Below are 23,757 nucleotides of genomic sequence, written 5' to 3'. Positions count from 1 at the left end.
AGTTGACATGTTATTTCAGTTTGGAGTTTTGTGATTTCTGTCTTCATATTTTCTTGGTTCTTATTAGTGTTCTGTTCAACTCAATCCATGGTTTCTTGGAGATCTTTGAGCATCTTCCATATTGCTAGTCTAAAGTCCTTATCTGAGAGGTTGATTAGTTGGTTGGTCATTATCTGGTCTTCAGAATTGTCATCTTCATTCTCTATGTCTGATGCTGGCCTGCGTTGTTTCCCCATTGTCACACTTGTATTGTGGGTTTTTCTACGTGTTGTGGTGGTATTCATTGTCTATATGATGCAGGCAGCACACTCCTCTGGCTCCTCCCTTTCTGGATGGACTGACTTGCCTCTAAGGGAGGGGAGTCCTCCGTGGATGAAGCCTCACACTGGGTCAAATCTTAGGCCCGAGCATGCAACAGAGAAGACAGTCCGGAGAGAAATGTTAGCTTCTGTGATATAGCACCGTTCTTAGTGTGATTTTTCCTTCTTGTTGCAATGGTGTTCTTTCCTTAGAAAGAGTGCACTGCCGCGTAGCGAAGCGGAGCGGCCGTGTTCCGCTGGAGCCTCTTTTTGCCCCACTCGCAAGAGTTTCACGCAAGAGGACAGTAGACAGACATAGACAGGTCACACTCACAGTTTTTCACAGTTGGGCCCCACTGGGCTGGTGTACTTTCGCGGATTTTCCCCACCTGGTGTCACACACAGGGAGACGGCTTTTGCAAAGCCTTGCTGGTTTTTCCTATCTCTTCTCTTCTTACTCCATTTAAGGATGCCATGACCACTTAAAGTAGATTGCCAAGTAATATAATGATTAACTTTATACCTCTCTTCCAACTAATTATAAACATATCATTGACTTCTGGGCAGAAGGATGCAATTGGAAGTATTGTATTTTCCAGCGTATAAGACGACCCCCTAATTTTACAGTTAAAACATAGGTTTAAGCCTATATTTGCTGTATAAGACAGAATGTTCCTGTGCTGCAACTGTATCTTCCACAGTGAGCCAATCACAACAAAAAAAGGTCCAAAGGTTATACTGTAATAGACGTCCTCTCTGACTCTGGCCAATCTGAGCAGGCTTTTTACCCCAGATTTTCCATTGACTTTTTTTGTTTCAAATGTCGTCTTATATGCCAGAAAATACGGTACTATGTATACATCCTCCTTTCCTCTGCCAGGGTTTGGCTGCAATGACTGAGAGTTCATCAGCCCTTTTCTATGAGTTAGAACCATATATTCACTTTTTACTCTTCATAAGAGAACAAATCTTATCTGTTTATGCCCCTGTTCAATTGTTTGTGTTGTTATTTTTTGCTTGTGCAGAGCAAAGTCAGATCACAATACACATAGCTTGCTGAATTTGTTAAGGAGGACTTTTCAGAGAGTAAGACCAAGAGCAAGACAGGGCGAGAGGGAGAGAGAGAGCTCTAAGATTTAGAAAACTTTAATCAACTGTTTTGAGCAGGATATCAACAGAGAGTAGGAATAAGTATGCCAATTAGAAGCTACAGGTGACAAAATGACAAAATGATTTATGCTGGGGTGGTAACTGAGGTTGCAAAGAAGTAGGCAAATACTAGTAATAATGGGACATGGAAACCTTAAGACTTCATGTCATAACCATGCAAGGAGAGAAAACATTGGGGGGGGGATAGGTGGGCTTCGTGCTCAGGACAAGCTTCTTGGTGACTGAAAAGGAACTCTTTTTCCTGCTCTTTGAGTCTGGTGGCCCCTTCCCATCACACACTAAGCATAGCTCAATTCCAACAAGCTTCATGAGACATAGCCCTTGGAAACAGTCACCCCAAGTCCTTGGAGGAAGAAGAAACAGCGAGCCTTAAGGAGTCAGGGAAGTAGGGAGAAGATAAGACCATCTACAAGAGAGGTGGCATCCTCAGCTCAGCAGTTAGGCTCCAGAAGGAGAGTTAGAGTTAGCAAAAGGGGTCAGTCAGCAAGGAAGCCTGGAGAGCAGCTGGAGGAGAGACAGAGGCAGAGAAAGACAGAGAAGGAGCAGAGAAGTGGCTGCTTGGAAGAGGCTTAGCTTAGAAGCCATGTGAGGAAGTGTACATGGCAGTTAGGACTGTGAAATAAAGCTGGCTGACTCCTGAAACTTCACCTGACTGCTTTGGGAATTTCTCCACCATCACTCTGCAACCTTCAGATCCTCCAGGGGTCCTCACACTTTTTAAACAGGGGCCAGTTCACTGTCCCTCAGACCATTGGAGGGTCTGACTCTAGTAAAAACAAAACTTAGGAACAAATTCTTATGCACACTGCATCTATCTTATTTTGCAATGAAGAAACAAACAGATACAAATACAATATGTGGCCCACGGGCCATAGTTTGAGGACCACTGCTAGGCTGTAGGGGCTGCAAGAGCCAAGCAGAGCCAGGCCAAGAAAGGCCTCACCATTCCCCTTACTTTGAGTTCTTTGTCTTGGACAGTTTGCTGTTTGTTCTTTTCACAATACCAGCACAAGTGGAAAAGCTGGGTGTCTGATGAACTCAACCCAATAATATTCATTTCTTTTCTTTTCCAGAAACATCATGCAACCCAGGGGGCAATCTTTTGGTTTTATGATCTGATGAGTCAAATCTAGATATCTCTGACTCACACATCACCCAAGTTTTCAATTTTATCCAACATTTGACTGTTGTTGAATATCGTCATGCTTCTTTATGGCATTTCTGAGAATGTTCATCAAATGGGGAGAATCCCAAAAATGAACGATCAGTTTCTCCTACTAAAAATAAAAGAAATGGATAAGATGTGGGCCAAATGTCTCCAAGAGCCCCCAGGATAGAACCTCTTTATCCTTACCTAGGCTTACAATGACCTATATCCTCAAATACATATTTTTTTCTTTTTTTAAACCATAGAGAAATAGCTTTGAAGAGACTGTAGATTCTGTGAAAAAGGAAGTAGACCCTGACCCTTTCCATTTTTTTCAACTTTCCTAAGCAAAGTGTTCTCAACCTTCCTAAATTTCCATGGCCAAGTTAACAGCAGATAGGCATTCCATTAACACCACTGGCCCAGGAAAAATATTGAGAATTGTGGTGGTTGAAGCACCTCTGCCAGACTGCTGGCTGTCATTCCCCTTTCTGGGGACATTCAGCTCTTATCTGGGACTGAGAGCATTCCCAGGGCAGGGTCTTAACATTTGCTCTCCCCCCTACCTGGAAAGGTCTACAATGTGCTGCAAGACAACTCCCTCTACCACCATTACCACCACCACCCACACCAGCTTTCTGCTCCCCTTGCCCTGTACAGCATTAGATACTATTGTTGCCCCATACCTGTCCCGTTGCAGGATCAAATATATGAGGCTTGGAGACTGTGACCTGAAAAAGCATTAGAAACAGCTGGTGTGTGGTATGTACTGGGCAAAAGAACTTGCACGAAATGACTTGATGTTAACAAGTGTGGTCAGTCTTAGGGAGTGGTTAGGGACTTGTAGATTAAACTAAGAGATTTGTTTGAGGTTGTTTATTTGTTTTTGAACCCTTGGTTTTTAGTGCAGTTTTTAGTACAGTGCCAGAGAGAGAGACTCCTGCATGCAAATCCTGCACAAAAAGCTGAGGAATTTGAGCCTGAACTATCAATAGGGTTTAATGTTTTCTTTAATTGCTTCATTTAGACACCATGATTTACAAGGTTGTTCATAATACAATTTGTTTTTTTATTCAGAGTTCCAAAGTTGTTTATGATTGAGTTTCAGTCACACAACACCCTTTATCAGTGCACATTTCCTGCCACCAATGTCCCCACTTTCCCTTCTACTCCTCCCTTGCCCTCTCTCCCCTGCCTGCCTCTGCAACAGACATTTTTCTTCTCTATCTCTGTGTATTTGTCTGTCTCTGTCTCTCTAACTCTGTCTCTGTCTTTGTCTATAGCTATCTATTATGATCCTTTTATTTTCCTTTTTCCTTTTAGATGCCATGGTTTGCAATATTATTGCTAAAAGGGTATCATGCATATAGCTGAAAGGTTTTAAGTCAAAGAGTGGGAAGTTAGGTTTGTGTTTTTAAGTTTTATCTAGTAGCTTGTGGAGAATGACAGGCTGAGCTTAGATACACAAAGATTAAATATAAAAGTAACATCTTGGACATTAAATGTACTGGAATAATATAATGGAGGAAAGAAACAAGAGTGAAGTTCAGCCAGAAAATATTAAAAGTATTTTTAAAAAAAATTTTGGAATAGAAATTTTAGCAGAAAGGAACTTTCTGCCTTTCTTTATGGATAATACTGTGAAAGCTGACTCTTGCCCCTGATGCAGTTGGCCAGCCTTGGTCTTTCATGCATCACCATTCAATAAAAGCAATCCTGGAATTTATGGGATTGTTAAGCCCCAAGACAAGCTATTCTACTCACTTAAGCAGAGTTTCTCTGCCAGCTCTTAAATGAGCTGTGTTGTGCTTCAGAATAGAATATCCAATGACAAACCCCAAAATATATGGTCAACTAATTTTTGACATATATAAATTTATCATATCCTTTATTCCAGAATATGAAATGAAATAAAGTCAGACTCATCAGAAATGGTGTTGAGCAATTAATTAATATAAGAAATTAAAGCTGGATCCATATCTCACACCTTACACAATAGTCAGCTCAAATTGGATCAAACATCTCAAGATCAGGCCTGAAACTATAAAATACATTGAGGAAAACATAGGCAGAATACTCCAAGACCTAGATCTCAAAGGAACTGTCGATGTTATGATGCCAATGGCAAAGGCTAAAAGGCTACAGAATTAAAACTAAACAATTGGAGAGTCTAGAGTGATGGACAGCAAACTGAAAAGTTTCTGTATGGTAAAAAAAACATAAGCTAAAACTAAGAGAGCTAACTGAATGGGAGAAAAGATTTTCACTCAACCTATCAGATAAAGGGTTGATATCTAAAAGATACAAAGATTAATCTCCCCCCAAATCTAAAAACCCATTAAAATGCAGAGAAGAAATGAATAGACACCTTTCTAAGGAACAACAACAGAAGGCTAACAGGCATGTGAATAAATAACCATCATCACTTATCATTAAGAGAATACAAATCAAAATGGCAATGAAATATCATTTTACACCAAAAGGAATGACACATATCAAAAATACTGGAAACAATCTCTGTTGATTGGATGTGGTGAGAAAAGGAGCTCTCACCCACTGCTAGTGGGAACGTCTGTTTCAATTCCTCTGGAAAACAGTATGGAGGGTTCTCAGTAAATACAGAGTTTATCTGCCATGTGACTCAGCAATTCCAGTTTTGGGTGCCTATTCCCCCAAAAAGAAAAAAAAAATCATTCAAAAGGTTGTGTGCACTCTATTCATTGAAGCACTCAGTAAAATAGCTAAGACTTTTGAATCAATGCCCAACAGCAGATCAGTGGATTATGAAGTCGTACATATATATAATACACTACTACATATTATAAGGAATGATGCAACTTACTACAACATGGATAGAACTGGAAGATACCGTGTCAAATGAAGTGAGTCAGAAGAAGAATGATATCATTTAGATGTGGTATTTTGCATTACTGCATGAGGGAATGCAATGGTTTCATTAACATTCTTGGCCTCAGAGTATGGTGAGAAGAAGGAAAGAAATAGAATGGAAGTATATAAAGACAGAAGTGAAATAACAGGAGACAAGTATCAAGAGGATACAGGTACCTTGGTGGTATTAAGGAAGAACAGAACTAAATATACAAACCACTAATAACACTAAAATCATGAAGCCCAAATTTTAACAGCCAAACTTAAACAGGTACTTATAAAGATGGGCAGGCTATGAGGGGGAGGTATGGGATGGACTGTGGAACATTGGTAGATAAAGTTGACATTGGTGGTGGGGTTGCTGCTAAAACATCACTGTATATCTGAAACTCAAATATTAAACTGTAAATCATGATGCTTTAAATTAAAAAATAAGCTATATTCTTTGTATAGAAAAGAAAGGAAAGCTTGATCTAAAGCTTTGTAAAGCTTTTTCCTTTGTAAAGGAAATCTTGATGTCTCTCTGATCATGAGCCTGTGAAAGGAGACATGGCAAAGCTGTATTCTATCTTCATGTGAGCTTTTGAAGAGATGTTCAGACAATCTGCCTCAGATGCCTCAGCAAGAATATCTCAAAGCATGCCAGTAAAATGGAAAAGCCATTTACACACCATTATCTCGTTGGGCTCAAGAAGAACAATTTTAAAATATATGATCTTCCTCTACAAGTTGATCACTCATAAACAGTTCTCAAATCAATGTGCCTAATATTTCTTCCTAGAGGTTCACTTCCCTTTGAACTTCATTTTGTTTTTTAAACTTTCACTAATAAAAATGGACCTGGCACCTCATTCTTGCAGCACCAAAGGCCATTCTATCTGTAAAAAGGCAGCTAACTCTTTGAACCTGATATGAAGAGACAACTATAAGGCCCAGAAACCCAAAGCAGGCCTCTAGTACCACAGTCCATCCTCAGCAGCCCTGCTCCTCCTCTCCAGAAGTCAGTATTCCTAAGCAATGGCAGAGCTAGCTGTGCTCTGCTGGTCAACTCCTGGCATAGCTCCACTCTGTTCTTTCTCATAAAAGCTCCTGGGAATAACACATATGCCCGCCTTGCCACATGTCTCTCTTCAGGAGAGCTTCTTGAGCCCTAGCCTTTCCTCATATTTCTTTCAGGCCTTTTCTCCTAATGATAACCTTTGTGCCAAGCTCAATTATAGACAAAGAATGAATGAGCAACCCCAGCTCTAAATTGGGCCCTCTCCATTGGCATCAGTGATCTTGGACTTTGGCTTTACCCAAGAGAAAACATGCTGCTCCCTGAGGATAAACAAACCAAGGAGGAAAAAAAAAGAAAAAGAAAGAAATGAAAACTCTACTGCACAGTCAAAGACTCCAAGGAAGAAAGAGACCGAGTCTGGCTATATCAGGTTCTAGGAACCCGGGGCTGCTGCTGCCTCTCTAGTCAGGCCTGCCAGACCTCTATGATGCCAGAAACATGCATAAGCAACAGACGGATTATAATTTCTCTTCTTTCAAAAGCCCTCCAGCCTGACCCTACCTATGCTCTCACTGCAGGGTCAGCAGGGGGTGAAATGAGAGCATTCTCCTGGAATTTCCTGACTTCTGTGAATTTTTCTCCAGATCTGGCCTCTAGTCAATGTGACACACTGAGCCTTATGATGTAGTTCTTAGTGCACCCACTTCACTCCCAGAAGGGTGTGAAAAGTTCTCCCTGATGAGTAAGCAGGAACAGAAATCTCATAGACAAAACCCCCAACTTAGAAGAGATAAAGGAGCTCTCTTTATACCACATTTCCTAAGGATATTGGTATTCCCCACAAGGACAGAAAGATCTCAATATATGCAGTTCACCACCTTTCCAAAATAAGCTCAACTGTATTTTTTCTTGTTGGGGATTTAAATGGGAGGATATTCAAGAATAGGCAGAGGATCAGGGAGGTGGAAAGGATTAGAGAAGAGGGGAACAGTATTGCTCAGATGTACAAGATCTTCACAAGATCCAGGAATCTAGAGCATCACTTAAGTTCCCAATGAATGAAATGAGGTAGTCAGATAGAATTATTGATTCGCCTGTACTGATACTAAGATTGTCAAACACAACAGATCAATTATAGTTCCAGGTATAAAGTAATCAGACTCCCAAAATCCACTTGCCAGGAAATATCAGGTAGGAGTAGTCTCTGCTATTGGTCATTTAAAATGACCCCTAAAAAGTTGGGAGACAAGATTGAGAATCCATGACATCCTTCAAGATACAGAAATTTAAACAATGGGAGTATTGACATGGAGATCAAGAATGATTGTGAACTCTGATGCTTCACACTTATTTTCTAGAAATAAATGTCAAAACACTTCATAAACTGTCAGACACCATGCAAACAGCAAGGAATTGTTGATATTATGCATGATAGGGCCATTAACACACCACTTTAAGATGGAAGAAGATGAAAGCCTTTTATAAATAGAGCAGAGAACTTGTGATGTTCATGTGGTGTAGGGGAGACGATGATGTCTTCCTTTAAATGAAGGCATGAAGCATAGACTACAATTGGCCTGGGTAGGCCAAGATGAGGTGACACTTTTCCAGGACCTTGGTCACACAACTGAGCTCTCATCTGACCCGTTAGATAAGCCAAGAGTCCATAACTAGAGAAAATCTAACTTGAGAAGAAAAAGCTCAGTGTGAAGTGAAAGCTGGTGACACTTTATTTTCATTAAGGCATCGTGGTTTACTAAACTGTTACTGATAGAGTTTCATGCATAACACTTTAACATCTTTATATGGCCCTCCTCCTCCAGAGTGACCACTTCCCTCCACCATTGTCTTAGCTTTCCTTCCTTTTCTTGTTCCCCAGTTCTCATATTCTTTATTTCTATTATCTTTGGACATTTTTTTTATTCTCCTATTATAATTTTTTATATCCCACATTGAGAAAGAGCAGGTACTGGAACATTGTAGGCCTAAAACCCAATCATAAATAATTTTGTAATTCACGGTGACTCAATAAAAAAACCAAATTTTTAAAAAGCTGGTGGTACCCTCTCACCTTCTGCCATTCTGAGGTAAACCTGAGGAAAATATTTTCCAGGACTCTTTGAACCAAGATCTGGAAGGTACTGTTCCTTATTTCCCTTTCCCTTCCCAACCTTCTTTTCATCCCTCTCCTTTTCAGGCAGACAGACCCATCATACACCACCAATGGAAAAAAAAATAACACTTCAATTCTTGCTTTGGAAAAATGCCGTTACTCAGAACGATATTTTTGCCTTTGCCATTAGTTGCAAAGGCAGAAATTAAAAGAAAAGAAAAAGATGCCATTAGGTAAAGAGAACTCAAATTTTTGTGAATTATAGTTTTTAAACATTTGTGCTTTTAATTTTATATTTTATATCAAATTATATATAAAGAATCTTTCCATATCCTGCTGACCATGTAGCAGCTTTGTCATCTGCTTGTGGTGAGTTGTATCTGGGCAACCTTGCCAGGAGTGAAGGCACTGTGGTATTTCTCAGAGACCTATAAAATCCCTCTTATTGGTGGATTCCAGAAACATTTTATTTTGATATCTAGATAATTTAATTTAATCTGTAAGTGAAATGACCAAAGCAACCTCCTTCTACAGGTAAGTGATGAGGTTTTATTATTGCAAATCTGCAGAAGGCTTTTAGGCCCTTGTGGGAAAAACAATCTTATTCTGGAACAAATTTACTTAGTCTTCCTATTTCCTGTCACTGCCCTCCTGTTTGTCACATGACTTAGAGCAGAGGGTCTTCAGCCACAGACCTTCGAACTAACAGGTGTCATCCACATGTGTAGGAAGGTTAGAAATTCCTAGTCTATGGATCAGTATGAAGGACACAGCAGGTGTGAAAAGGTTGAAGAGTGTTATCTTAAGGCAAGTACCATAAGCTGTAGTCTTCAGAGATAAAGTATTTTCTTGGCATGTTTTCTTTACCTTAAAAACATTATTCAACTTCGGGTTTTATTTCTTCTTCAGGCTGCCAGCACTATTTCCCTCAAGCTGTGTATTATCAGAACAGGATTCAGTGGTTTGGAGATGCCCATTCCCAACTCGGTGCATCTTCTCTCATCCTTTCTTCATCTTTATCTTTTTCTCTCCTCCTGCTTTTAACAAGGCAAATGCTTTAGTGATTTCAAACAGCCTTGCTTCTGGGCCCTGGGCCATGTGATGTGCTGCTCATCTTGATCTGACAATGGGACTAGGGTCTTGAACATGCTCAATGATGCATTGATGCTTATTGATGCCAAACTGAGGTCGTCTTAGGATGAAAGTGACTGGTGAGTTGTCAAAGAAGAGCTCCGCCAAAAGGCTCTTCCTACCATCAGGGTCACCCTAAAAATGTAGGAAAATACCCAGGCAGCTGCTGTGGCCACAGAGAGAGTGGCCAAGAATGTCCTTACTGGGTGCAGCTGTGCCCCCCAACAGGTGCTGCCCAGTGCCTGCCATGCCCACAAGTATCAAATCCTCTTCTAGCACATGGGAACCTGTCCTGGATTAGGGTCACACATGTGGACTCTCTCCAACTACCCCCAGTCGGTTCTGAGGACATGGTGATTGTGAGCGTGAGTTTAGAAATGAGAGAAGCACCCAGAGACACACACACATCCACTGCTCATGGTGCTCTGAGAAAAAGAGAGAATTCCCACAACTGACTGTTCCTATCTGACTTGCTGCAGAAAAGGAAGTGTCCCCAGCAAAGTTAATAGTTGGCATTTGACAGCTGGCTTCCCACAGAGGCAGCTGTCAGACTAGGTCAACTTTTCTGTTCTCTTGAAATCAGAAGAACCAAGAAAAGGAGAGAGAAAATGGGCCTCTGTCTGGATCAAGACAGTAGCAGACACCCTTCTGCCCTTCGGTCATCTTGCTACTTCTTCCTGCTTTACTTCCCACATCTCTAGCTTCTCCCTTTCTGGAAACTACTTATCTTAGGGATAGCAAATTATCTTGAGATGTGTGCCTTTATGCATTCACATATGTGTGAGTGTGTGTAAGATATCTTTTCCCAAACCCTGTGCTTTTGGGGGGGGGGGGGGGAACTTTGCTGTGTTTTTCTTTCCTAGAGCCAAATTTAACTTCTAACCTGTATTTAATGATCTTACTCTTCTAGTCTATAATAAAAATCTATTATTAAAGAATGCATTTTTATTTTTTATTTCCTATGCACTGCTCAATGGCATCCCATGAAAATGGTATTATGGGAGCTGTTTTGGGGGTATGTTATTGGAGTGTTATGGGGGCTGGAAAGACTCTAACATTGGTTAGAGTGTTTGCCTTGCACAGAGCTAACTGGATTTCTATCTCCAGCACTGCATTTACTCTCCTGAGAACTGAGTGATTCCCTCCTTGTGGAGCAAGCTCTGGGCACTGCCAGATATGGCCTAAAAAAAAAAGAAAGAAAAGGAAAGGAAAGAAAGAAAAAGAAAAGAAAGGAAAATGATGCTCCACAGTCAAGTAATGTTAATACATTCTGAATTGATCACAACTCATTAGTTTATTTACTATAGGACTTATCAGGGCCCGGAGAGATAACACAGTGTTGTTTGCCTTGCAAGCAGCCAATCCAGGATCAAAGGTGGTTGGTTCGAATCCCGGTGTCCCATATGGTCCCCCGTGCCTGCCAGGAGCTATTTCTGAGCAGACAGCCAGGAGTAACCCCTGAGCACCGCCAGGTGTGGCCCCAAAAAACAAACAAACAAACAAAAAACTATAGGACTTATCAGTATATCAGCATTTTGATGTGAAAAGTAGCATGGCAATCAGCTATAGTAAGGAAGCATATAATAGAGTTTTCCAAATTTACTTAAGCTTGAAAACCACTTTTGGAGGCACTCTTGTCTCTTTGGCAAATGCTGCAATAGACATTAGCTTCTCTCTTGAATGATGTTGTCTCCGGCAGAGAATCGTAGACAGACTAATCCTTGATAAAGATCAATGCTTCTACCTTTCTTAAAAACAGAACAACATTTAGTCTTCTCTTCCAGACCTGAGACAATCCCAGCTGGAAGAATCCCTTTGGCAAATGAAAGACTGTCTTTTGGAGAGGTATGTTTCAGCTTGCAGTGATAAGGGGATTTCCAATGCTATTCTTTCCACACAAGTCCTTATATAAATCCACACTTTATAGTTATTCACACCCTACTTGTACTAACATTAACAACATAAAAGCATTACAAAGCCTAGAAAAGTATAGATCCAGCACTGGGCTGGGATGACTCTTAGTGTAAATGCTCTTCTCCTACTGCCCAACTTCTTGTATCTAATCTAATTTCTCATTAATTATCTGCTGTATACCCAAGGGCTCACTTTGGGATGATTCATGTGACTATATCTGAACACCACATCATTGTTTTGTGAAGTCTCTGAACTACCTTTTGGCTTGGGCACATCCATGGACCAATTTTGTTTTTCTTCAAAGCATAGAGGCAGAGAAGAGAGGCTTGGAATAGGCTGGGAATATCGATGACATTTGAAAGTGCTGTGAACCAGGAGTCACTCTCCATATGGAAATTTAGAAAACAGATCACACTTGGGAAAAGATCTTTCTGACCACAAATATTCTCAGCAGCATCACTTTGGAGGGGTGTTTACTACTATTATTTCCTCCTCACTTCCTTCCTAACATGGTCTCTCCTGAGAGGGTTAAGGATAGTGTGAAAACAGGTGAATGGTGATCTCTGGACAATTACATGGATCTCTAAACATAGAGATCTCAAGCAAGTGGCATGCCTCTCTATACCAGACACTTACATTCAGGGCAGTTTATGCATCACTCTCCTCCTCTTCCAAGGACAGTGAAGTCATGTTCTTGTAGCCCCATTATATATGATACTATAGTCAGTTTATGGCTTAGAATCTCAATGCTTTTATTGTTAACATGAGTATAAATGCTCATCTTCTGGCATGTCTTCTGAGATTAACCATTGTTTTCCCCAAATTTTGATGCTAACAGAGTGTTATTATCAAAGATGAAATCCATGATATACCATACTTCTCTCTTGCTCACAAGTCCCTAGCAAGTGAGAGGGCAGGAGGACAAAAGAAAAGAATGAGCTCCATTTGGCTTTCTTTCCCGTCCCCTTGAGTCAACTGGCTGACCAGTGCTTCAACTGAGATGCTCTAAAATGGTTTCCCAGAATAAGTCCAATAGCCCAAGATTAGAAAATGCCTTTTAAAAAAATACAATCTCCAGGTCACCCAAATGTTGACCAAAATCTCTGCATAGATGTTTCCTTTTACTGTCCTTTAATCCCTTCATCCCTGAACTGAAAGTCACAAGCCTTCAGCAGTCCATTCTCAGATACCCAGACAGGGTACAGTTCTGTCTGCAGGTACCTGTTTGTTGCAATTCACTGTTCCTAACAAGTGCTACCTGGTCCACTGAACTCTCAGACATATCTCTCAGCAGACATACTCTAATTTATAATTTGCAATTTGGGGTTGCAGAACCCCATTTGTAAAGCGGGGCATTAGGATGTACTACTGAAATCAAGAAAAATGAGTTTGGGGAGGCGATATAAAAAAGGGGGAGTAAAAGAGAGAAGATGGAAGAGAGAAAAGGTGGGAAAAAAGAAGAGGGAATGGGAGAGGTGAGGTCAGAGAAGAAGGAAGGAAGAAAATATAAAGAGAAGAAAATGGAAGATAATAAAAGAAGAGAACAAAAATTGGAACACCAGACCAGGAAGTCCTAACAAATGAACTTGTTCTTCCAAAGAGAGGGGATTGCTGGGAGAAATACAGGAGAATGTGAGAATAAGGTGAATGGTGATCTCTGGATAATTACATGGATCTCTAAGCATAGAGATCTCCAGCAAGCGCCATGCCTATCTATACCAGACACTTACATGCAAGGCAGTTTATGCATCTCCCTCCTCCTCTCCCAAGGGCAGTGAAGTTATGTTTGGTAGCCCCATAATGTGTGGTGTTATAGCCAGTTTAAGGCTTCGAATCCCAGACACAGATAAATTCTGTAATTTTAGGACTCCATGGAAAATGGATGTTGGTGGTCTCCCACTTCTTCCCGGTGGGTCGGGCATTCATCCCAGGTGGGCAGGCTGGACTATAACAGCACTGGCCCTGCGGCCCACTGGGCAGCCAACAAGGAACCACAGTTGGCGGCCCCCGGCAGTGGCACAGGCTCCACCTCCAGACAACCCCTGTAAATGTGTGAGTAGTACTTTGATATCTAGCCATGAAAGAGCCAGTTCTCAAAGCCTCCATTCATAGACCCTCCACACAGAAGCAGCAAACAGAAAGAAAAAAAAAAAGAACAAAAACCAAACAAACAAAAAACACGGTTTCCCCCATCGGTCTAGAAAGGTGTGTTCCTGTTTATTAACCAAAGACCACATCAAGAATTCATCGTTACAAAATGTGGGGAACACAGAAACTGGTGGCTGGAGTAAAAAATAAAATAAAATGAAATTCCTTCCAGTGATCTCCAGGGACAAAAAAAAAACGTTCCCTGTGGCCCCCGTGTTAGTTTGAGAAGGAAAATCCTGCAAAAGTGAATAGGGGCATCATGCATCAGGCTCACCCTGTGGCTGTCCATGAGGCCTGCTGTGAAATGTGAATCCTACTAGCTGCTCTCAGAGGGGGGTTAGCAGCTGCTGACCACAGTGTCCCTCCTCCTGCCAGATCCCACCTTTTTCCTTCTTTCTTTTTTTCTGAGTTTATAGCAGTGAGAAGCACCCAAGGGGATATTTTTAAAGGTCATTGGCAATTAGCTCCCTGTGGAAATTGGAGAAAAGTCCAACGGAGGCCTTTGGAGGGGATTCAAAGAAGCTCACTCATCAGCAAAGCTGGCTGGGACCAAAGGGTCCCACCCTCCATGGGAGACCACAGGCTCCATTTCCCACCTACAGCAGGAACCGTGGAAAAGAAATTATGGAGCAAACTGGAGATAAGATGGAAGCTGGGCCACTCCTTTGAAGCTTAATTAAAGCAAACTGATCAGCAGTATGCGGGCTTGCCACAGCCTACCCAAATGGCAAAGATAATAGCTAACAGGAAGCCGTGTTATTCCAACATGGGGCAAAGAGGAAGCTGATCCAGGCTTCCAGCATAGTAGAAAAAATTGGAGCTGTGATAATTAAAGACAAATCATGCCTGGGGGTGGAAACATTGTGGTATTCCTAGATAAGAGGGAAAGAGACCAGCAGGAGTAAGATGCTGGAACAAGGATTTTTCATTCTTTCTTTGGCAGATCCAAAATGATTTCAAGGTGAGATCAAGCAGATCTGTCCTCAAATCCGAAGTTGTCTCCAGTCGACCCCAACCTACAGGACCACCAGCATGTTTTATGATGTCTTTATACTACAAATATTTGGCAACGGTGGAATCACCCAATAAAATCAACCTGGGACTTCAGCTCTCAAATGTGAGGCATTTTCCAAGTGTTTGTTGGAAATGGCCCCAAACAACCACTGAGCATCTTAGTCTAATATCATAGGGAAACATGTGTGGTATTACTCTCTCCATGCCTGCTGACCACCCGAGGAGAACACGGGCAAAGGCTCTATTTGGCCAGTGTTTGGTGGTTACTCTTGCAGTTGGCGTAGCTGTTGTTTTCCACCCACAGACATGGACACGGTCAGCATGAATTGGCCGTGGGTGACAGCCAGATCCCATGAGCAGACTTCAGGGCTGGTCCTAACTCTCCGCAGACAGTCTGGCCAACCACTTTGAGCAGTGGAGTAAGCCTGGAATCAGAAAAACCAAGACACAGCGCTTCCTGCCCTTCCCCCTCCTATCTAGAGAATGTGTTCAAGGGAGGGGAGCCCTGGAAGCTGAGGAAAAACTTGCTCCAAAGGGGTATGCATATAGATGGCAAGTGGTATCATGTAAAGTAAGGTAAAGTAGCAAGGTAGCAGGCAGCCCCAAGTGCAGGAATATTGTGCAGGGTGACAACAACCTTGAGGAGGTCACAGTTTGCTTTGGACCAAAGCAGATTCTACCTAATGTAGTAATAGATTTCTGTATTACCATTCTCTCTGAGGTTAGAAGTTCTTGGAGAATACTCTCTAGATTCTGTTCAAACTGATCCTCATTGTATTTTAAAAGTTAATAATGTGGGAACAAAGAGATGTACAGAGAGTAAGGTGCTTGCCCTGAATGGAGTTCACCCAGATCTGATCACTGGCACTCTAAATGATCCCCTGATCCCAAGCCTAGTGTAATACCAGACATACCCCCTCCTCCCAAAAAAAAGTTGGTATAATGTCTTCTTTGTGAAGGAGAAAGAAGAGTCCCAAAAAGGAAATGCGAATCAGAAGGAATTGAGGCAGGATTCCCCTGGTCAAATCTAAATTAGCAGTTAGAGCTGCTCAGATTCCAACAGGAGGATCCCCAAAAACTTTCAAGATGCCAGAGGGTAAGTATAATCTATATTTGCTTGTTAATCACCTATCTCCAAAGCCTCAATGTCAGGAATATGAATACTTTGACCAAACTATGAAGAATAAAATTCTGAACAGTGGTTAATGTGCTGTACAATCTATGCTCACACTTTGTACCAATGACATGAATAGAACATATTCTGCAAGACCCCACACCTGAGACCCAAGGTTGACAGCTAACTCTTGGCTCCAGGAAGTGGAAACATGAAAGTAGCACAGCTCAAGTTCAGAAAAACATTACCTTAAAGAAAAGACTCAGGGCTGGAGTGATGGCACAAGGGGTAAAGTGTCTGCCTTGTCCACTTTAGCCTAACATAGACTATGGTTCGATCCCTGGGCATTTCATATGGTCCCCCAATCCAGGAGCAATTTCTAAGTGCATAGCTAGAAGTAACCTCTGAGCATCAGTTAGTGTGGCCCAAAAACCAAAAAAAAAAGACTGAGAACAAAATAACATGGCAGGTAGGGCATTTGGCTTGCATGAGGTTGATCTCGATTCAAACCCTGGCATTCCATGTGGTCTTCTGAAGCCACTAGCAGTCATTCCCGAGTGCAGAGTCTGAAATAAGCCCTTAACACTGCCAGGTATGGTTCCAAACCAAACCAAAACAAAGAAAAAGAAAAAAGACTCTGACAAACCTTATATCAAGGTCAATATAGGTCCAAAACATCAATCCCCTGCACCCTTTCTCTCTCTCTCTCTCTCTCTCTCTCTCTCTCTCTCTCTCTCTCTCTCTCTCTCTCTCTCTCTCTCTTTCTCTCTCTCTCTCTCTGTCTCACACACACACACACACGTATGATTAGAGAATACCTGACAGATGACTTTCAAGCACTATTTCTCTCCTCCTACTTCAGGTGCCAAGATACCTACTTACTAAGCTGGCATGCAATACAGGGTAGACCTCTCTCTTCTTCCCTGTTTATTATAACAAAGCAATCAGTATGACTCCAACCCTTATGAAAATAAACCTCCCACTTAATCCTCCTGAAATGCCCATGGCTCAATGAGACCTAGTCTGCCTAAAACTCTAAAAAATAATAAGAAAGACATTAAAACTGGCCTGAAATTCACTAGCTGGCTCATCTCTATTAACATTTGATAACCTACTTCTCTCTCTATAGGAACACAAACACACTTATTATACAAAAGGGAGATCACATTGGGTTGTATGTAGAGTGCATACCTTTTAAGTACTTTATTCTCACTTCACACTTCCCTCTTTTTCATGATCCCCTTACAGGAAACTCAAGCCAACCAGTGTGTCTTCTTGTATTCTGATCCCTATTCTTTCCCCCACACAGTAACCAGTCTATGTGTGACATAAGCTCTGCTCCTCTCCTGAGCATGGAGTCACATATGCAAATAAGGAAGTTCAGAGTAGAAGTCAAAAGGTCTCAAAATCACAGGTGCTGTAATCTTAGATATTGTTGGAATCAGTGTGTGAGTCAAAGTAAATTCTGCTCAGAATATATTGCGACAATGATAGCAAAGTGTGAGTGTATTCTACTTCCTCTCTACTTTTTATCCCAAAACATGTTGGAGTGAAAGGAGTTCTATGTATTTTTGGACTCCCCCTAAAGTCCTTTCAGGCAGTTTATCCCATTTGTTTTCTATATATCACAGTGATTTGGACAAGGTGGTATCAAACCGGATTGTGACTAGTCTTTTTGCTAGCTCCTGTCCCCAAACACAAACCTCCCCTAAGTCTTCTTCAATATTTAGTCATAGTTAGATATGATATCTCTCAAGTACATTTCAGAGAAGCCCATGAAAGATCACATATATGATGACAGTATGCAGTAAGAGGTTATGGCTGTAATGATTTTGTGATGGTACACTATGGCAGTCACAATAATCAAGTCACTTAATGATGCCTTTATCAAAACATAGTCCCATTGCTTATCAGTACATAATCATATTGAAGTGTATCATTCTCCTGCTCTTCACCTGAGTGGCTTGGCCAAGTTCTGCACTGAGCTCTTTATGCCTGTCTGTACCTGCATTTACTCACCTTCTTATGTGATATCGTCAAAAAACAGTGTCATGTCAATATATATCCACTGTGGGGTAATGATCAACTCATCTTTCAAAGTGTTAAAAGTTTACATGTACACTAAATATAACTTAGAGGCTAACTATTTGTTTATAAAAATAAGTCTATGCCTAAAAAAAAGAAAAATATGATTTTTTGAGTTACAGAAATGATTTGGACCTGACTTTTCAGGAGCATATTTATTTTATTAAAGAGAGGCAAGTACATCTGTGTCCCTTGGTATATATGTGTTTCTGCCTCCATTCACCTGGGTCTCTAGTCTCTGGCCTTTAAATCAAAACCAGGTTGCCTGTCACATACTTCTCTTCTGCCTGTCACTCACCAGGATCTGCCCCTCCCCCTTGAAGACCAAGAGCTCCTCTGAGCAAACAGGTGCTGCAGAAATAATCCAAAAAGATTTAAAAAAAAAAACTTTCCACTCAGCGGTGAGATTTACTTAAAAAAAAAGAAAAAGAAAGAAAGAAAGAAAAAAAAGAAACATAAACACATGTTACTTAAAAAAGCGTAGGGGGCTTGGAAAGTTCATAAAACCTGGCACATCTGGTCCACAGTGTCAGTTTTATATGTTCTTTAACTCGTGATACCTGACTCTTGTTTCCTTGGCATAACCTGAGGCTGCTGGTGAGTCTCTGGGCAGCCTGCCATCCTGGCATTCATGAGACCATCACAGGCTCACTGGTCTGTCTCTAACTTCCATCAGTTCAGTAACAGACAAAAGGTGGCCTCAGAGCACAGATCTAAGAAGCAAGGGAAGCAGTAAGGCAGGGAGCATAAAAGGGGCCTAGGACATTTCTCCTACTGTGACAATATTATACTAGGGCTGGCTGGGAGGTGGGGAACAGAATAAGGAATGGCAGTGATTGGTAGATTGCCTTTTGAGGGATGACTTAAAATACAGCAAGAGCCTGAGAGTTTAATATCCACTCACTTAACCTAGATGTGAAGGACCTTGCCTTTGGCTGGATTTGATGCTGAGGACTGGAGACACTTATGTAGAAACATTTAACATTGAACCCAGGAAGATAATCCAGTTGTCAGGGACACATATGTGGGTGTGCAGGGATCCAAGTTTCTTTGTGAGTGTAACATGACCCCTGGGTCCCTCTGGTGTGGCCCTGGGGGCCCCAGCATTGCAAGGCTGGGCAGCATCAAATTGCTGGGTTGAGTATCCGTCTGATTAACCAAGACTCCCTGGGAGTGGCCAAGGACCCATTCTTAGAACCCTTCTAGTCTCCAGAACTAGACATTCAAAAGCAATGCTTCCGATGTAATCTATAAATAGAGTCATAAGCCTATCATAAATTACTATTTCCTCTACCTGCTTTTTATATACTGATAAGTCAGCACCCCCTCCAACCCCCACTCTCCTCAGAGGCTTTCTCTTCCCAGTGAGAGAAATGTTGGCTTTGCAACAAATGCTACTTCCTTTCTTGTTGGCCAACTTTCTCATGATAGGACTCTCAGATCCAGAGAAGGAGAGGAAAAACCTCTCAGAGGATCCTCAACATGTGGGACCCCAGCAACTCTTCAGGAAGGAAATTCCAATCCTTTTGCAAACCCTCACACATTTGCCTATTCTCTTTAAAATTTTCTGTATTTAAGATGTTTTCATTCTCCAATGTCCAGAAAGGCTCACCATAAGCCACTAGAAATGAGTGAGTGAAGGTCTCTGATTGAAAGAAGACTAGTTTCTTAGTCACATCCATCACTCAAGCCTCAACATCTTCATCTGAAAATTCGCTTCTTCCTCATAGGATTTACGTGCAAACGATTAAACAACTTCACACATATGAATATGGTTTGTAGATCATACCACACTCTGACAGCTTTACATAAATAATTGTCATTGTGTTTGTCTTTTCCATAGGAACCACTTAAAAAAAAACAGAAGAATAGTACAGCAAATAAGGCACTTGCTCTGCATACAGTTAATCCAGAATTAATCCTTGTTATCCATATTGTTCCCCAAGTTTCACCAGGAGTGATCCCTGAGCACAGAGCCAAGAGTAAACTCTGAGCACCATTGAGTATGACCCAAGAGTCAAAAAGAAACAAATAAAAACAAATTCTCTGACTAATAAATTAATGGAGAAATTGCTGAAATGTATTCGGGAGGAGATAGAGATAGCAGGTAGGTGCAAAGTTTGTCTTGTACAGTTCTGGCACAGGTTTGATCCCTAACACCCAGTATGGTCCCCCAGAGACCCACCACCAGAGATCCTTTAGTGCATAGTCAGGACTAAGTCCGGAACACCATTGAGTGTGACCCAAAACTAAAAAAAAAAGTTTGGAGAAATATTGCTGCTGTTAATAAACAATTATTTTACAGAAAAAGTTTGTTCTCTGGAAGTCAGTTCTTTGGAAGGCCCTCCTTCCCCCAAGCATTCTATCTATGAACTCAGGGTCACAACAGCCTTTCTGTAACTATGAAGCTATACCCAAGAACAAAGTCATTACCCTGAGATGGAAAAAAGAAAAGAAGAGAAAAGAGGGCCCAGAATGGTGGTGCAGGTGGTAGGGCATTTGCCTTGTGCATGCTGACCTAGGACAAACTGCAGTTTGATCCCCAAACATCCCATTTGGTCCCCCAAGCCAGGAGCAATTTCTGAGCTCATAGTCAGGAGTAACCCCTGAGCATCACCGGTTGTAATTCAAAAACCAAAAAGAAGAAAAAAGGAGGAGGAGGAAGAGGAGGGGGAGGAGGAGGAGAAGTAGTAGTAGTAGTAGTAGTAGTAGTAGAAGAAGAAGAAGAAGAAGAAGAAGAAGAAGAAGAAGAAGAAGAAGAAGAAGAAGAAGAAGAAGAAGAAGAAGAAGAAGAAGAAAAGAAGTGAAAACAGAAAAGAAAAGAAAATGCATTAAAAAGTCTTGAATTCTTGATGTATAGAATAAATGCCAGCAAATGCCACTTTTGGAAATTTTTCCTTTCATGTAAAAACCACACACTATCTAGATGACATTATTGATTGAATTTTCTAACTTTGACTTTGACTACTGGATTTAGACTCCTCTGTTTCCTGTTTTTATGGGACTTTGCATTTTAATTATTGCTTTTGACACATTGTTTATGTATTATATTTCTATAAATATATTTATATATGTATAATTTCTCTATCCCTACCTAATTTTTATTATGATTTTTATTTTAATCATAGTGGCTTACATATCATTCACAGCAATATTTTAGATACATAATAACATTGAATCAGGGGAATTCCCACCACCGAATTGTCCTCCCTCCACCTCTGCTCTCGTCCTGCTTCCCATAGCCTCCACCCTCATCCCCTGGGGGCTGCTAAAATGAGTGGTCCCCTCTGTACCTAGCTTACTACTTAGTGATCTTTCAACTATTTGTCTTGGTACCGCCATTATATCCCCCTCTAATTGGGAGGCAGGACTAGAGTTAAGGTTATGTGGTTTTGTTTGAAGAAGAGAAAAGTAATAAAATGGGGTAAAAATCAAATATGCCGAAAATGGGCAGAGTCCTTCTAGAGGCTTTCATCCTCGGTTTGAGAGACGAAGGGGAAAAAGAAGGTGGAACACCACATCAGTATAGAAAGAAGTACTGAATAAAATATCCAGTGAGCACTACAGCAATAAAGATAGGCACCACATACTTGCCATGGACTTGAGATAAAAATCATGACAGAGCACAAAACGAAAGAAAAGAAGAAAAAATAAATAAATAAAAATGGAGACCACCAGTTCAGTCTCCACACCAAATCAAAGAAATCGACAAATCTAGATAGATAAAAAGAAAAAAGGATTATTTTGTGCTCTTTGCTCTCTCTCTCTCTCTCTCTCTCTCTCTCTCTCTCTCTCTCTCTCTCTCTCTCTCTCAATTTTTTCCCCTCCTGCATAGGCACAGTAAACATTGGAGTCATTCGAAAAAGAATCCCCTTGGCCTAAGAGGTACAGGGTTTCTCCACCCTTAGAGTATATTGTCATGAGATTAACTATAGACTCCTTTCTAGTTCATTTACTCTCCCGTTGGTGCTTTTGTGGTGTATAGGAGACTTCTGCTCCATCATTGGTAGTAAAATCAGGTCTCTGTACATAGAGATCTCTGTCTCTGCACGGGTCAAGGATGGAACTTATGGTGAAGTCTTTCTTTGTGGTTCTAGAAGTTCTGTTCCCTTAGTGTCATTATAATCCATCTTCTGTGGGTGGTGGTCTTGGTCCTTGCACTGATCCTAGGATGGAGCCTGGGATAGCATCTTTTGTTATGTTATCAGAGGACCCATTCAGTTGCTACTGTCTCAGTCATACCTCTGGAATTAGAGATCATGGTTGTTGTGCAGGTCGTAGGTCAAACACTAGACTAGGGTTTTTTTCTTGGTCCTAGGATACATACTGCCCGTTTATGGTTCTATCAGCCAGTCATCTGTAAATCACGATCTTGGCTTTTGCACAGGCCAACGGGTGACAAGTCTTCTGATTTTGTGTCATCGTTAGCTGGTAAGGTATGGTAACCTGCTCTTAGGTCAAGTTGTTCCCAATTTCCTCGTTGTCAGGATATCCTATTAGAGCTGGCACATGTTGGTGTTTGTGCAGTATTAAGGATGTCCCAGATGGGATTTGGTTTCTGTAGCTGTTGTGAAGAACTGTGTCATTTCTATGCCTGAGATCCAGGGTTCCAGGCTGGACGGTCAGCGTCTAATCACCTGGGGTCTAAGTTGGGTCCACATGACATATATTCAACCCAACCTAAATTTTTTTGTTTGTAAAATTCAAGGCTTATTTCTGGCTGTGAACTCAGGGATTGTTCCTGGTGTTGTTTGGTGACCATATACGGTGCTAGAGACTCAAATACAGGGCAGTTATATATAAAACAAGATCCCTACCCACTATGCTATCTCTCTAGCAGGATAATAAACCTGGAAATTCAGCACCTCTGATTGTATAATCCTGATACTTTGTCCTATCTCCATAAAACTCACTCTCTCCGTTCCTAAAATTAGAATATCACAGACAGTTGGAGTATAAAAATGCTATTCATCACCATTTATGATCAAGAAATGCAAATCAAAATAACATTTTATGCTAATGAAAACAGTACATGTCAAAAAGATAGATTCAACTAGTGTTTTGAGAAATGTGGTTAAAAAAAGGAATCCTCATTTATGGTTAGTGGAATGCCACCTGAGTCAGCCTCTATAACAAGTATTATGAAGAGTTCTCCCAAAAGAAAGAATAGACTGAAAAGAATACAAAATATTGCCCTGAGGTTTCATTCTTGGCATCTGCCCCAAAACTCATACACACATTAGTTTGAAAAGATACATACCCAGCTATGTTCTTTGCAGGACTAAGTACAATAATAGTCAGGACAATGAAATAATCCAAATGTTCAATCACATATGAATGTATAAAAAGAATGTGTGGTATATATGCACACTAGAACACAGGGAAGCCAAAGAAATAGATAAAAACCATACTGCTCACTGTAATGTAGCTAGAACTGAAAAGTGTCATGCTAAGTCAGAGAGAGGACAAATAACCTGATGACCTCATTCTCCTGTGAAATGTAGAGAGAATACAAGAGAATAGACTATATCAAACAATAATAAACCATTGACCTTGTACTACTTAACCTATATTAAAAGAAACTTGGCCACATAGTAGGACTCAAAAAAAAGTTGCAGTGTGCTTTGTTTTTATTTTTGGTTTTTGGGCCACACCAGTGATGCTCAGGGGCTACTCCTGGCTATGCGCTCAGAAATCACTCCTGGCTTTGGGGGAACATATAGGACACAGGGG

This window comes from Suncus etruscus, chromosome 18, assembly GCF_024139225.1.
Source record: "Suncus etruscus isolate mSunEtr1 chromosome 18, mSunEtr1.pri.cur, whole genome shotgun sequence".
Taxonomy (NCBI): domain Eukaryota; kingdom Metazoa; phylum Chordata; class Mammalia; order Eulipotyphla; family Soricidae; genus Suncus; species Suncus etruscus.
Note: the sequence above shows the minus strand (reverse complement) of the source record.